The following is a 12485-nucleotide window of genomic DNA, read 5'->3' as shown; positions in this document are numbered from 1 at the left end:
ACCAGGAATTTTACTTTTATCTGAAGTTTAGGAGATGGTTCTGTCTCCCTAAATTTAAAGTGGAGGTAGCCATAACCACCAAGGTTATTATGGTTTATTGCTAAAAAAATGAGTAACTAAGACATAAATCATATCGATCTGTCTGGCGTGAAGTTAAATTTCTTTCTGAAAAACAAATATAGGAAGTTCCTAGTTTATACAACTTTGACAACTCAGAGGTAAGTTGTCTGTGACTTCAAGCAAAAGCGAAGCGTGTCTTCTAATGCTGTCTTTAGGCAGAGTCTCAGTAATTTATTTTTCAAACAGCTGTAGCAACTCAAGGCATTATTCTACCACTATGTACTTTACGTTAACAATCCCACAGTTTAATAGCAAGGAAAATGAATGCATTTTAGCACAGCCTAATTAGCTACAGCTAGGAATCAGGAAGATTATCTTGAACAGTATAAGTGAGTGCTTTGACTTGCTTTTGAGCTTATTTTACCAGGAACAGATTAGGAAGCTGCAGGACCACAACTCAGTACCTGCTCCTTAGGAACCTCCAGCTGCTTTCAGTCCTCTCCACTAGGCACAACCTTCCTCCAGTACCCGATCACAGAACCACAGAATGGCTTGGGTTGGAAGAGACTCCAAGGATCATCAAGTTCCAACCCCCCTGCCATGGCAGGGCCACCAACCTCCAGATCTGGTACTAGACCAGGCTGCTCAGGGCCCCATCCAACCTGCTCTTGAACACCTCCAGGGATGTGAGCATCCACAACCTGTCTGGGCAGCCTGTTCCAGCACCTCACCATTCTCACTAAAGAACTTCCCCCTGATATCCAATCTAAATCTTACCTCCTTGAGCTTAAAACCATTCTCCCTTTTCCTATTGCTATCTACCCGAGTGAAAAGTTGATTCCCCTCCTTTTTATAATCCCCTTTTAAATACTGGAAAGCTGCAATGAGGTCACCCTGCAGCTTTCTCGTCTCCAGGCTGAACAAGCCCAGTTCCCTTGACCTGTCTTCGTAGGGGAGGTGCTCCAGCCCTCTGATCATCTTTGTGACACTCCTTTGGACCCTCTCCAACAGCTCCACATCTTTCCTGTGTTGGGACCCCAGACCTGGGCGCAGTACTCCAGATAGGGCCTCATGAGTGCAGAGTAGAGAGGGACAATCACCTCCCTGCCCCTGCTGGCCACCCCTCTTCTGATGGAGTCAAGGATACCATTGGCCTTCCGAGCTGCAAATGATGTTCTCTCCACTTTTTCCTCCTTCATACAGTTCTCTTAAACAACCAACCACCTTTTGATGCCTTCTGCAGACTGTCTACACAAGTTCTTTCCTGAAATCCCCAGCATAGTCCTTGTCCTTGTCTCTGTCCCTTCACCTGCTCTCTGCTCTCCCCCAAGATCCCCCATGCTGGCTCCTCACCTAAATAGTTCCCAGGAGGAGGGGATGGAGCGGGGGAGATGGCAATCAGTAGTCATCTCTATTTGAAGCTTCATTAATCCACACAGAGGATTTATTACACTGCCATGGAAATGCTCACTTAACTGATGGCTGAGGAAAAAAAAATTCTTTTTAAAGTGCTGATGAGTAACTATCTTAAAACCTGCTATCTGCATCCAGCAAGGAATGACTTTTGAGTGGCTCAGTTAAAAAAAAAACAAACAAAGAATAAAAGCAATATGCAGTCTTAGGAGTAGAAGATTTACTGAATAATAGATGAGAAGATAGCCTCAGATTTATTTTTTCTTAATATCACTTATTTGGCATAAGTAAAGACTTCCTAAAAATTCATGTAATTAGCACAAATATTTCACCATTAAAGTAAATAAACAAAACCATAAATATCAGTGCTATTCTCTGCAGAGTAAATGTAGGAAAAGCAACTGGAAGTACTTCTCAGAAACTCAGCAAACTCACATTTCAGTAAATCAGTAGTTTAATTGTTAAAACTTTATCATATCTGTTCTTTGAGTTTTTGTCCCCCTCATTATGACAAGACCTTTCAGCTGAAAAATAGTCTGACATGAAACTCAGAGTTTGAAGCTGTGGGCTTAAGTCAATTTGAGCTGCCAACAAAGGAGTGGTCCAAAATTGCACTGATTTTAAAAAAATTATTATTTTTTTCCTCTCTTTCAAATCTGGCTTATTCCATGGCTGGCATCACTGCTAGAGCTGATGCAACAAAAGGGGTGACTACAAGCCTTTCGGCAGCAGTCGAGCTTTATGTTGTCTCCAGCTCACCCCAAAACTGCATCACAAAACCTACATGCAGGCCAGGATGCCTTACAAGAGTGAAATACAAGTAAATGCTGTGCAAAAGCTGGGAGGATGGATACTCTTGCGGCTATAAATATGTCAGTGTTTGACTATAGCCTGTGGCCACAGTACAGGCCAATGTTTGTCAACGTTTGTGGCTATAGTATAGGCCAACATTTGACAGTGTATCAGACATTTTCAAGGCTGCCAAGTTTATGTTGCCACCACTCTCTACTGGTTCAGTGGCCCAGAAGAAACTCCAGTTGGCTGGCTTGGCTGCATGGGGATGGCTATGAGGACAGGCCTCTGCCCACTCAGCTCTAACCCATCATGGCGCAGGCACTGCCTCCTCCTCCGCAGCCAGCAGAGCATGCAGGCAGCCTGAAAGCTTCACGGAGCGCTCTGCTAATTTGACAAAAGCATAATCATGTGCCCACGCCCGATCCAGATCAAATTTGTACTGCTGGGTGATGTGGCATGGCACAGCTCCAATGGTAATGATTGTGGAACCGCAGCACTCAGCTGGGGCTGCTGGGGCAGGTGAATTCCCTGCACAGGAGGGAGGTGTATGCCAGCTGCAGCCTATCGCTCTGTGGAGCTTCTCTGGGACGTGCCCCGATCTGTGGGGCAGCACTGTGCCCAGCGCTGCCAAACCGCCTTCCTTCGTGCCCTTGGAGGTGCAGGGTTGGCCTCCAACTGACAGCGCCAGGCAGGGGAAAAAAAAGGAAATTACGTGTCTGAGGTTTTTCTTTCAGGCAAGTCTCTTATAAAAATAAAGGAGTGTACAAGTGTCTTTGTTTTCCTGCCAACATTTATAAGAACTAATTAAGACTGAGGAGAGTTTCATTTGCCTGTTTATTTCACAGAGAGAAAAGCTAATGAAATTAACCCATTGATTATTTTGCAGCTGCCGGTTTTAATTGGGTTATGATTGAGAAACAAAAGGTGAGCGTAGTGGGGTGAGCAGCTGGGGCTGCAGGGTAGTTGTGGGCACGGGGCCAGTGGGGCCAGAATCCATCAGCTGAGTCCCAGTGTAGGGTCCCACCGCTGGCTCACACAGCTGGGCCACAGTGTGGGGTCCCACAGCTGTGTCACTCTGCTGATTACACCACTACAGCACACAGCTGGGTCCCAAAGCTGGGTCCCCACAGCTGGGCAGCACCATGGGATCCCACTGATGGGCTGCACCACTGGATCACACAGCTGGGTCCCACAGCTGAGTCCCACCACCACGTCACACAGCTAGGCCACACTGATGTCCAACAGCTGTGTCGCACCACTGGATCACTCAGCTGGATCCCACTGTTGGGTTGCAAAGCTGGGTCCCACCGCTGGACCACACTGTGAGGCCCCACAGCTAGGTCATGCAGTTGGGTCACATGGCACCATTTCTCCCATGGGACAAGAAACCAGTGCCAGAGCCACAGCTGCTTCTTTCCCAGCCTGGTAGCTTACTTGTCATAAGGTCAGCATAACCAAGCAGGTACTGGCACCAGAGTGCTGGCATTCATCGAGAACATCCTGCTCTTTACAACGTCATGACCTGGCTGTGGATGGCAATAGACAATTAAGGCTGCTCCATGGTAATTGCTATCCATAAATGAAGTATTATGTTTTACCAGAAAACAAACTTTGGTGGTAAATATTCACAGGCCTTAGCATAACGCATATTTCTTAGTTCAGGCAAAGTAATTACGAGGCATTTATTTTGTCAAAAAGTGCCCAGGACTTCAGGGAAAAATCATACAGAATTCAATAAAGAATGTTATGGCTGCAATCACACCTATAAAATAACTTCAATTCAGAAGGTGATTTTTCTGTATTCACTCTTGATTCAGAAGATGAGATCCCAGCCCTGTATGGATCAGTGGGACAGCTTCCAGCTAAGATAGACAGAAAAGCTGCATCCGATCATTTGCAGCTCTTATTTTTTTTCTATAAATTACTGTACGTGACTGGGGAGCCTAATGGGTTTTACTCTCATATTCTACAGGTTTTTTTTTTTTTTTTCAAAAGTGGAGGAGGATGATTCACTTTAGGGGAGGAGAGGTTCTTTATCTTCTTGCTTTCCATTAAAAAAAAAAAAAAACCATACAAAAAAAAAAAAACCACCAGCTCTGCAAACTTTTACAAGTTACTTCAAGTATTTCAAAAGACTTTACAAATAGGAGGGATTCCCAAATGTGATTTGTAGCTTTCGAGCAGGTGTGCTATTTTGGAAGGTGTCTTTGGGAATTGTGCAGCCCTACTGCCTTCAACCAGCTAAGGCTGGCTCAGGCACAAAGCTTTGTAAAAACCTCTCATATGGAAGTGAGATGATCTCTGTATTGTGAATAACAACTTTTACATGCTTACAGTAAAACAGCAAACCTTCCTGGAAAGCTGGGCAGAGGCCTTCTCACAGCAAGTCAGTGCCAGCATCCAGCATCCTCTGGCCAGAGCACAGCAGTAGTAAAGGCTCCCACCCTGTGCATGGGGTATGTGCAGTGTATTACAAGAATATTGCTAATAGTGATAATATTCAGTCTTTGTTGTTAATGTTTGTTCACACCACAATCTCCTCTGCTGGTGCCAGACACTTAACTTTGTCGCTTTCCTTCATAAATTGCTTCACAATTCAAAATATACAGCTTGCAATTACGGATTTCACTAAATTTTCCTTTTCCTTTTTGCACAGTATTTTAAAGTAACATGCAATTTAAATTACTGTGTCATTACAAATTGCACACAAAACAGTGCTTGTTTCTACATTTGATAAGTGGTGATTATAAATAAGTTTGCATGACAAATATACGTGCTTTTTTTTCCAGGTTGTGTTTAGAATGATCTATTTCATCAAATATTTCCACAGATGGACATTCACACATGTGGACATGATGAAGTGACAAGAAAATAAAAGTATATCTGAAAATTGAATTACAAAGCAAGTCAAATTTGGGAGCAGGACTTCATGCTCTGTGGATTGCTCCTATACCTTTCAATAAGCAATTCATTTCTGATGCAAATGATATTGACTTGCAATGTATTAGTATTGCTTACGGCTTCTTTAAAGACAGTTCTCCCACTATCTGAGAACTGATTATCTCGGCTACAGATGCAGTGACATACAGTTTGCCCACAGATCAACCAGTTCAAGGTCAGCACCGATACAGCCAATATTTTACCAAACTAAGCTACTTGGACCTATTCATTCTTGATTCTTTGTGCTTTGTAATGAAGCATGGGGATCTGTCTTTAGAGACACCACACTATTTTTGTCCTTTTAGAACAATTACAGGTATTTCAGAATATGTTTTTTTCTACTAATTTTGTGTAATCGTGATTTTGTTATCTATGTAAAACCCGCATAAACCCAGGCAGACATCATAGTTTTCCCTGTTTTTGGTTATTCTGTGAAAGATGCTGCTCTGCTACACTTGGATTAGTATAATTACTCAGTTAATATATTTTAGAATTAAATTGCTTAATAAAATTATATTAAATATTTAGAGTCTGGGGTGAGATTAAATATTATAAAAGTTGCTTATTTTCTTAGGCCTATGCTTTAGTAGCGTACAGACTTCTAGTTGTGTAATTTAACCTAGAAAAATGCTGACGTGGTATTGATTTATGTAGATTTAACCCATGTTCTGACACATGACTAGAGGGTGTTCTCCATAACTCCAACTCAGCAAAGCATGTAAGAACACGCATAGCATTAAGCATATGCTTTCTGCCACTAGTACTTTATCCTAGTCAACTCAGATTTTCACTGCAAGTTCTGCTATGCCTGTCCTTTACCATACGCATCATACACATATCCCGAGGAGTATGTGAAATTTTAAGCAAGGTTCTCTAAAATGAATTACTTTTTTGAGTAGCTGAGAAATCCCTTACGGAATCCTGGCTGAGACCATCTCCGTGGGTTTCTCTAACACAGATGATGTGGTGGAGCTGAGGGCTGACACCAAAAGGTGTGCTCTGTCCCTAGCTACATACCTGCACCTTTACCAGCTGTGCTGCTTGTCTGATCCCACTCTCTCTTTGCTCATTTACGTATTTAACTGGGGGAAGGTTCACTTTCTGCCAGAATAGCACCCTGAGCACTGCAGCAATAGGAGCACGCAGCTGGAGGTGTGTGATGCAGCGGCGTGGGAGAGGTGGGATGCAGCGCTGTGGCCCTCACAGCAGCACAGAGCTCAGCACACCTTATTTTCAACCCACACTTCAGTGCACTCTGCACCACCACGAGGCCCAGCCTCTGCGTTTTAGTGCTCTAAACCCCTCCCCCAGCTTTTAAACAAGGCCCTCTAATTAAATGCAAAGCTGCTTTTAAGAAATTGATTGAAAAATGTACTCCTAGCAGTCGGAGTGGCTTTTATCTGAACATAAAAGTCAGTTTATCAGAGTTAATCCTTTTAGTATGCACTTGTCTTACCAGAACAATTTTCTTTCATTTGGTCAAGACAAAGGAATTCAGGAGTTTCTGTAAACTAACCCTCCCCTCTCTTTGTTGCAGTTTTGTTGACATATTGGCAACATTCCTTCCAGTTTTAATTGGATTAAGCACATAGGAATTTAGCGAGTTGTAAATCAGACAGGATTCCAGCTACCTTTCTGCTATTGTTAAATACAAAAGGTCTAATAAAGAATAAAACTAAATAAAACGAGAGCTAGTCTCCTGAAAGTAATGAAATGCACTCGCTGCATTTGCTCAGGCAGTTAATGGGGGGGACAGGCAGAATGACAGCTGTTTTTCCAGGCTTTCAAGGAGAAGTAATGCTGAAGCCAATCCCAACACATCCTTTACTTCTCCGGGCAATGTCAGGATGCTACAAGTGGAAACCCAGAAAATGGGTTTTGGTATTAGTGCAGTCCTACCAACGAGCTGAAACAGAAGCGTAACAAGATGGAATGCCTGATGAATTTTTAACGCAAACTCAAAAGTAATGAAGAAACCAAAGTAGTACATTTAGCCATCTTTTGAAAAGAAAGGAAAAAAAATTACTTGAGATAGAAAGTAGACTAATCAGAATACTAATTAATACACATTTTTACTACTAATGTGATCCTCTGAATGTATTTGTTAATTCTAATCATATTTATCTCAACCTAAGGCTTTTCATGAGGGACTAACTGCACAAAATGGCAGAGGAAGGTGAGTTTAAGAGGAAGACTACTACATTCCTGGATGTAGTCACTCGAGTTATCAGATGTGCAAATGCTGCAAATTATTTTAACTCTCATTTCTGATTTGCTTCATGCTCCAGGGGGATAATGTCATTAATCTATTCTCTTTCTTGGCAGAAATTATCCAATAACTTTTGCACTTATAACAAAGCAACTATTCTAAATTCTCATGCAGATTAGCTTCTGCAATAAGGGAGTGCACTCATCTTCAAAATAATCAGAAATAACATGAGTTAAGCTGTTCTTTGAAAAAATCCAGTGTTACTAAGCGATGCCTCACTTTTCAGCTTTAAATGACAACAAGCTGCTTGCCTTTAGTTTCCAGCAGTGCCAAATAGTGAGATTAATAAGACACTGTTGCTTCAGTCAGGTTGGTACGTAGGAACTTCAGCTCATTATTTCACTTCTAGCAGTATTTGATATTCTCATTTTAATATTGCAAGACTTTAGCACCTGCCAATAGGCCAGTAAAGAATCAGATGAGACACCAGGAATCATTTGAACCTAAATACAACATCCAAATCCCAAACTAATTAGCAGTCCCTAATTATGGAGCTGCTTACCTTTTTTTTACGAGTCAAAATTGCTTTTAAAAAATCCTTGCTGAGACCATGCTAAAAATAGTAATTCCATCTTTGTGTACAGAAACCCAGAAAGGATGTGCAACTTTAATGAGGTATTGGGACAACATATAAAGCATTTTTTTCAAATAGTTACAAAACCAAATCAAATAAACAACTACATGTTCTGCAGACAAAATGGGCGATTAGTGCCTTTTGGCTTGTTACAGAAGCTAACAGATTCTGTAGGCTGATGGGTGTCCTCAGAAATGCTTCAGTTGTTTGGCTTGTTGAATGTGCAATGCATTCATGATGCCTATTCATCGGGTTCCAAGCCCCCTTCCATTACAGAACACCAAAACCAATGAATTTTCAGCTTCTGATCGATTGCACTAGCAAACTTGCAAGCTGCACCTCTGAAATTGCACCTGGGCTTCTCATATCCTCCCACTCTGATATCAAAAATGTTCTGCATATCAGCTGTTACACGTCTACAAATCACATGAGGAGAAGCTTTCTCCACAGGCTTTTGTTGACACCAATGCTCGTGGTCATTTTAATGCTACTGTAGCATGGGGATTTTTGTTTGGACAGCCATAACCACTGGGAAAACCATGACTTCAGTGGTTGAGACTATTTGTGCCGTGTCAACTCCAGCAAGTTTTCTAGAAATACATTTAAGAACTAGCAACTGTAGAAAAGAAGACCTTTCCACACTGCTATTGCCAACAATGCCATCATTGGATTTACAACAGGATGTCTTTGAAATTATAATTACATTTTTGTCACACTGCAGCTGTGTTCATAACTGACTTTTCTTAACCAGTTTTCACAGTCAGTCCCTGTTTCTGGAGGCTACAACAGGTCAGTAAAACTCCACTCTTAAACTGATGATAGGGGGTGGTTCTTAGGGCTGTGAGCAAAGAGAAATGGGAATCTGCTGGGATCAGTCTTTTTCAGTTTCTGCCTCAGCTGCTGGTTTTGGTGCAGAAGGGTAAGTGTCCATTAGCAAGCTTCAGTTCAGTTATTGACTAAATTGAGGTCCCCCACCTTCCCCCCTTCCTTCCTCCTTTCCTTCCTTCCTGTGAAGAAAAAAGGCACTTCAGACACAACCTGAATGGCTGCTGTCTTTCTTTTAATCATTGACTCTGAAAGTAACCTTAGGCAATTACTGTCTAGGTTAAGTGTCTAAAGTTAGGAAAGATGAACCTTGGCCACAGAGCACACAAAGCTGCTATAATGTAGGTGCCAAAATGATTGGAAACCATCCTTGGAGTAGTTAGCAATGGTTGATAGGTTAGATTAAACAGCATTCTTCAGGAGGCCTCTTCCAGGTCTTGGATTTAATCATTCACAGTAATTTCACTGCTGCTCTGACTGTTTTTGAGAGCACATTCCTGAAATCTGCAGGTAAAAGCTAGGAATGACAGGGCTGGTGTTCAAAACGATCCTGACCAGCCCCAGTGATGGTTTATCCAGTGAAGGCCGACACAAGCTACTGCACCATGGAAGGACCACCACAGTAGCAGGATGGACAACACTTGTGCAGCAGCTGATCTGGGGGTGCAGTGGGCAGCAAACAGGAGCCCAGGATGTCCTGTCTCCACAAAGTTCAAAAAAGACTGACATAGATCCAGGGGAAAATGGAGAAAAATGACAGCGGAGGAGAAAAGGGACACGGAGAGAGACAGGTGTGCTGCAGCTGGGCTGCTGTGTTTGGAGGTCCTATGGAAATGTACAGTATTCTGATAATAACTCAGAGTAGAAAAAAAAAAGGGTGTATCTGAGTATGTGCCAGAGAAGTGGCACATGCCAAAACCAAAGCATAACAATACAGCTACTGAGAACACAACTGAAAAGACATTATTTTCCCGCCTACAGAAATAAACCATGCTGCTTGTACCAAGTAACTTCGGTTCAGAAGAAAAGCTACAAACTGTCACGCATGTTGATTGTTTATCTGTACAAATAAGCATTTCAGTGCTCGTCAGGTGTTTTCCAAGTACAACCACGGCATGCCTTTGAGGATCCTTATTTTCTGTTTCGTACAAAAACGTGACTGAAGCCTCCTTCTCTGTGCAGACCGTTCAGCTCTGCCAGTGCGAGCTGACTGTGCCCCAAAGCAGCACTCTGTGCAGCACAGCAGGTCCAGCAGAACATTGTTCTGAAGTACCTGTGTGATTTGAGCCTCTTCCCACAGGAACAGTGAAACTGAACTAATTGTGTTTTTGTGATCTTCCATTTCGCTGGCTTTGCAAGGGTTCCCTGCTTTGTGACAAAACCGGCCATCAGCAATGCTTCTTCCCTGCTAGACAGCACCCCAACATGCTAATAATGCGTAAAACTGTGAATCTGAAGAGAATCAATGAATCTTTATTAATGCACCCTGAAGTTCAATACATTCAGACACCTAGTCTGTATGAAAGGCTGTACCTACCATGATAAAGAAGCCGCAGTACAAAGGGCTTGTGCAGATGAGCTACGGCACCTGATAACATCACACGGCGCTGCTAAGAAGTGCAGCACTGCGGTGCTCCAGGAACTCCACGGTTCACAGAGAACACAACTTAGCTCAAACAAAGTGCTCTGAATCAACACTTTGTTGTTGCTATGCCTGTATAATGAAGAAAATGAATAAAAACCTCTTTCTTGTGCTGCAAACTCTCAACTTGCACAAGACAGTCGGCAGAATAGGTACGATATAAAACACGGCATGTGCATTCTTTGTAATGCATTTAGGCTGCAAATATTTAATTTAAGCCATAATTCCAGGGTTTCCTCTTTCATCCAGGGTTGGGTTTCTTCTCAGTAAATTTGTACAGGAAACCATAGTCCAGATAATGTAACTTCTACATTTATGAAAAAAGAGTAATTTGTGTCCTAAAAACAAAACACGTAGGGGAGTCATCCACTGTCTGGAAAATCTATGCTTACTTCACAAGAATGCATTTCAGATTCCTTAAAGGTGTTTATATAATGTTAATTAGAGATCAAAGATAATTTGATTATGAGCGGGGGAGAAGAAAAGAAAATGCTGATTATGTTATTTAAGGATGTACTGGTGTATGACCTTAAAGAACAAGTTTCAACTGGTCTGATGGAAAGAATACACCACTGTTAGGAACCATAAAAACACCTTATCAATTACAACTTGACCTTGATTGAAACACACTCTGTACGCTCAGTAAAAATGTGCTTTCATTTCTCTGCAAAACATACTGCTGATAAATGAATTTTAGATGGGCTAGAGTAAAAATCCAACTTAACTGGGTACAGATTTGTGATTAGGAGAGAATCAAAAGTAACTTTGAAAAATGAATGGGGGGTGGGCAGTACTGACAAATTAAGTTCTGCCACCACTTTAGATGCAACCATGATTTAATGCAAGCAAAGCAAACATGAGAAAAAAAAAAGTCAAAGAATGCAGAGGAAAACCTGACATACCTTAATTCAATTAAGAAAGCCAAGCGCATTATTTTACCGTGAATTGTATGCTTATTATAAATTCGGAATGACTGCATACATTAGAATGTCATACACTGTAAAAGCTTGTTACACCTTTATTTGAAGAAAAAGGATAAAAACAGCTGAAAAAAGCTTCTAAGCTGAGGCAGCTGATGCACCGTCGCCTCTCTTGTCCATGTCCTTGTAATTATCTGTGATACAACACTGGATTGCAGTTCTACAAAAGAACGAGGTGCGTTTGTTAAATGTGTAGTTCAGAGAAAAATAGCCATCAGCCCACACCTATAAAACTTCTTGTTCTTGCAACTAGTTCAAACAGACAAAAATCCTCCAAACAAACCAGGCATTCTTTCTAAATGGGCTCCTCCAATGCCATGTCACTGCCTATAAATAACTGTTATCGTGTGAAATCTGAACCTTTCTGCCAGTAAGCGAGCGCTCGGGAGAACAATGTGTTATGCAAAATTAAGTCATATGAATCATTTCACAAAATTTGATTTTTAAGTGGGTACAGGCACTTCAAAGCACAGAAGCGCTCCCTTACCTATCACCCTATATATAGGATTTTTTTTTTTCTAATGACAGAGAAATAGAGAGATGAAAGGATGAAAAAAGGCAGCTGCAGGGAGAAGCAAGGGGAGAATTATTCCTAAAAATGGAACAAATAGTTCTGTCCCACTGAATGTGATGCACATCGCTGTGGTCCATACGACCTCTTGCGTTATTCCACGTCCTCCTGAGGAGTCCAGCTCCTGGGCTGATGTGATTTGCCAATAACCTATTTTTTACCTCCCAAATTACGTCGTCCTACCCCTCACGACGCAGAAAAAAGCCTTTATGCCTAGAAGCTGCACGCAAGCATTCAAACGCGAATACAAACTCCTCCGTCAACTACTTTTTATAGGGAATGAATTTCAAACAGAGCTGCCTCACGCGCTCCATTTCGAGGTGCCCAGGTCAGGCCGCCCCGACGCGGGTCCGGGGAGGGTAACAGCCGCCCCTCAGCGCCGCCCCGCCCCCCTCACCCCGCCGCTCCCGGCCCCG

At 42.2% G+C, this 12485-nt stretch overlaps 1 long non-coding RNA gene across 1 annotated transcript; it reads right to left on the bottom strand.

Annotated features, from left to right (window-relative positions):
• On the bottom strand, positions 11512–12467 carry LOC110394112. The gene is made up of 2 exons (XR_002435368.1): positions 12231–12467; positions 11512–11658 (listed from the first exon to the last, which is right to left on the bottom strand). It is a non-coding gene; the product is annotated as an uncharacterized LOC110394112 (long non-coding RNA).

The sequence above is a fragment of the Numida meleagris genome, chromosome 2, assembly GCF_002078875.1.
Source record: "Numida meleagris isolate 19003 breed g44 Domestic line chromosome 2, NumMel1.0, whole genome shotgun sequence".
Taxonomy (NCBI): Eukaryota; Metazoa; Chordata; class Aves; order Galliformes; family Numididae; genus Numida; species Numida meleagris.
This window is presented reverse-complemented; position numbering and strand designations above follow the sequence as displayed.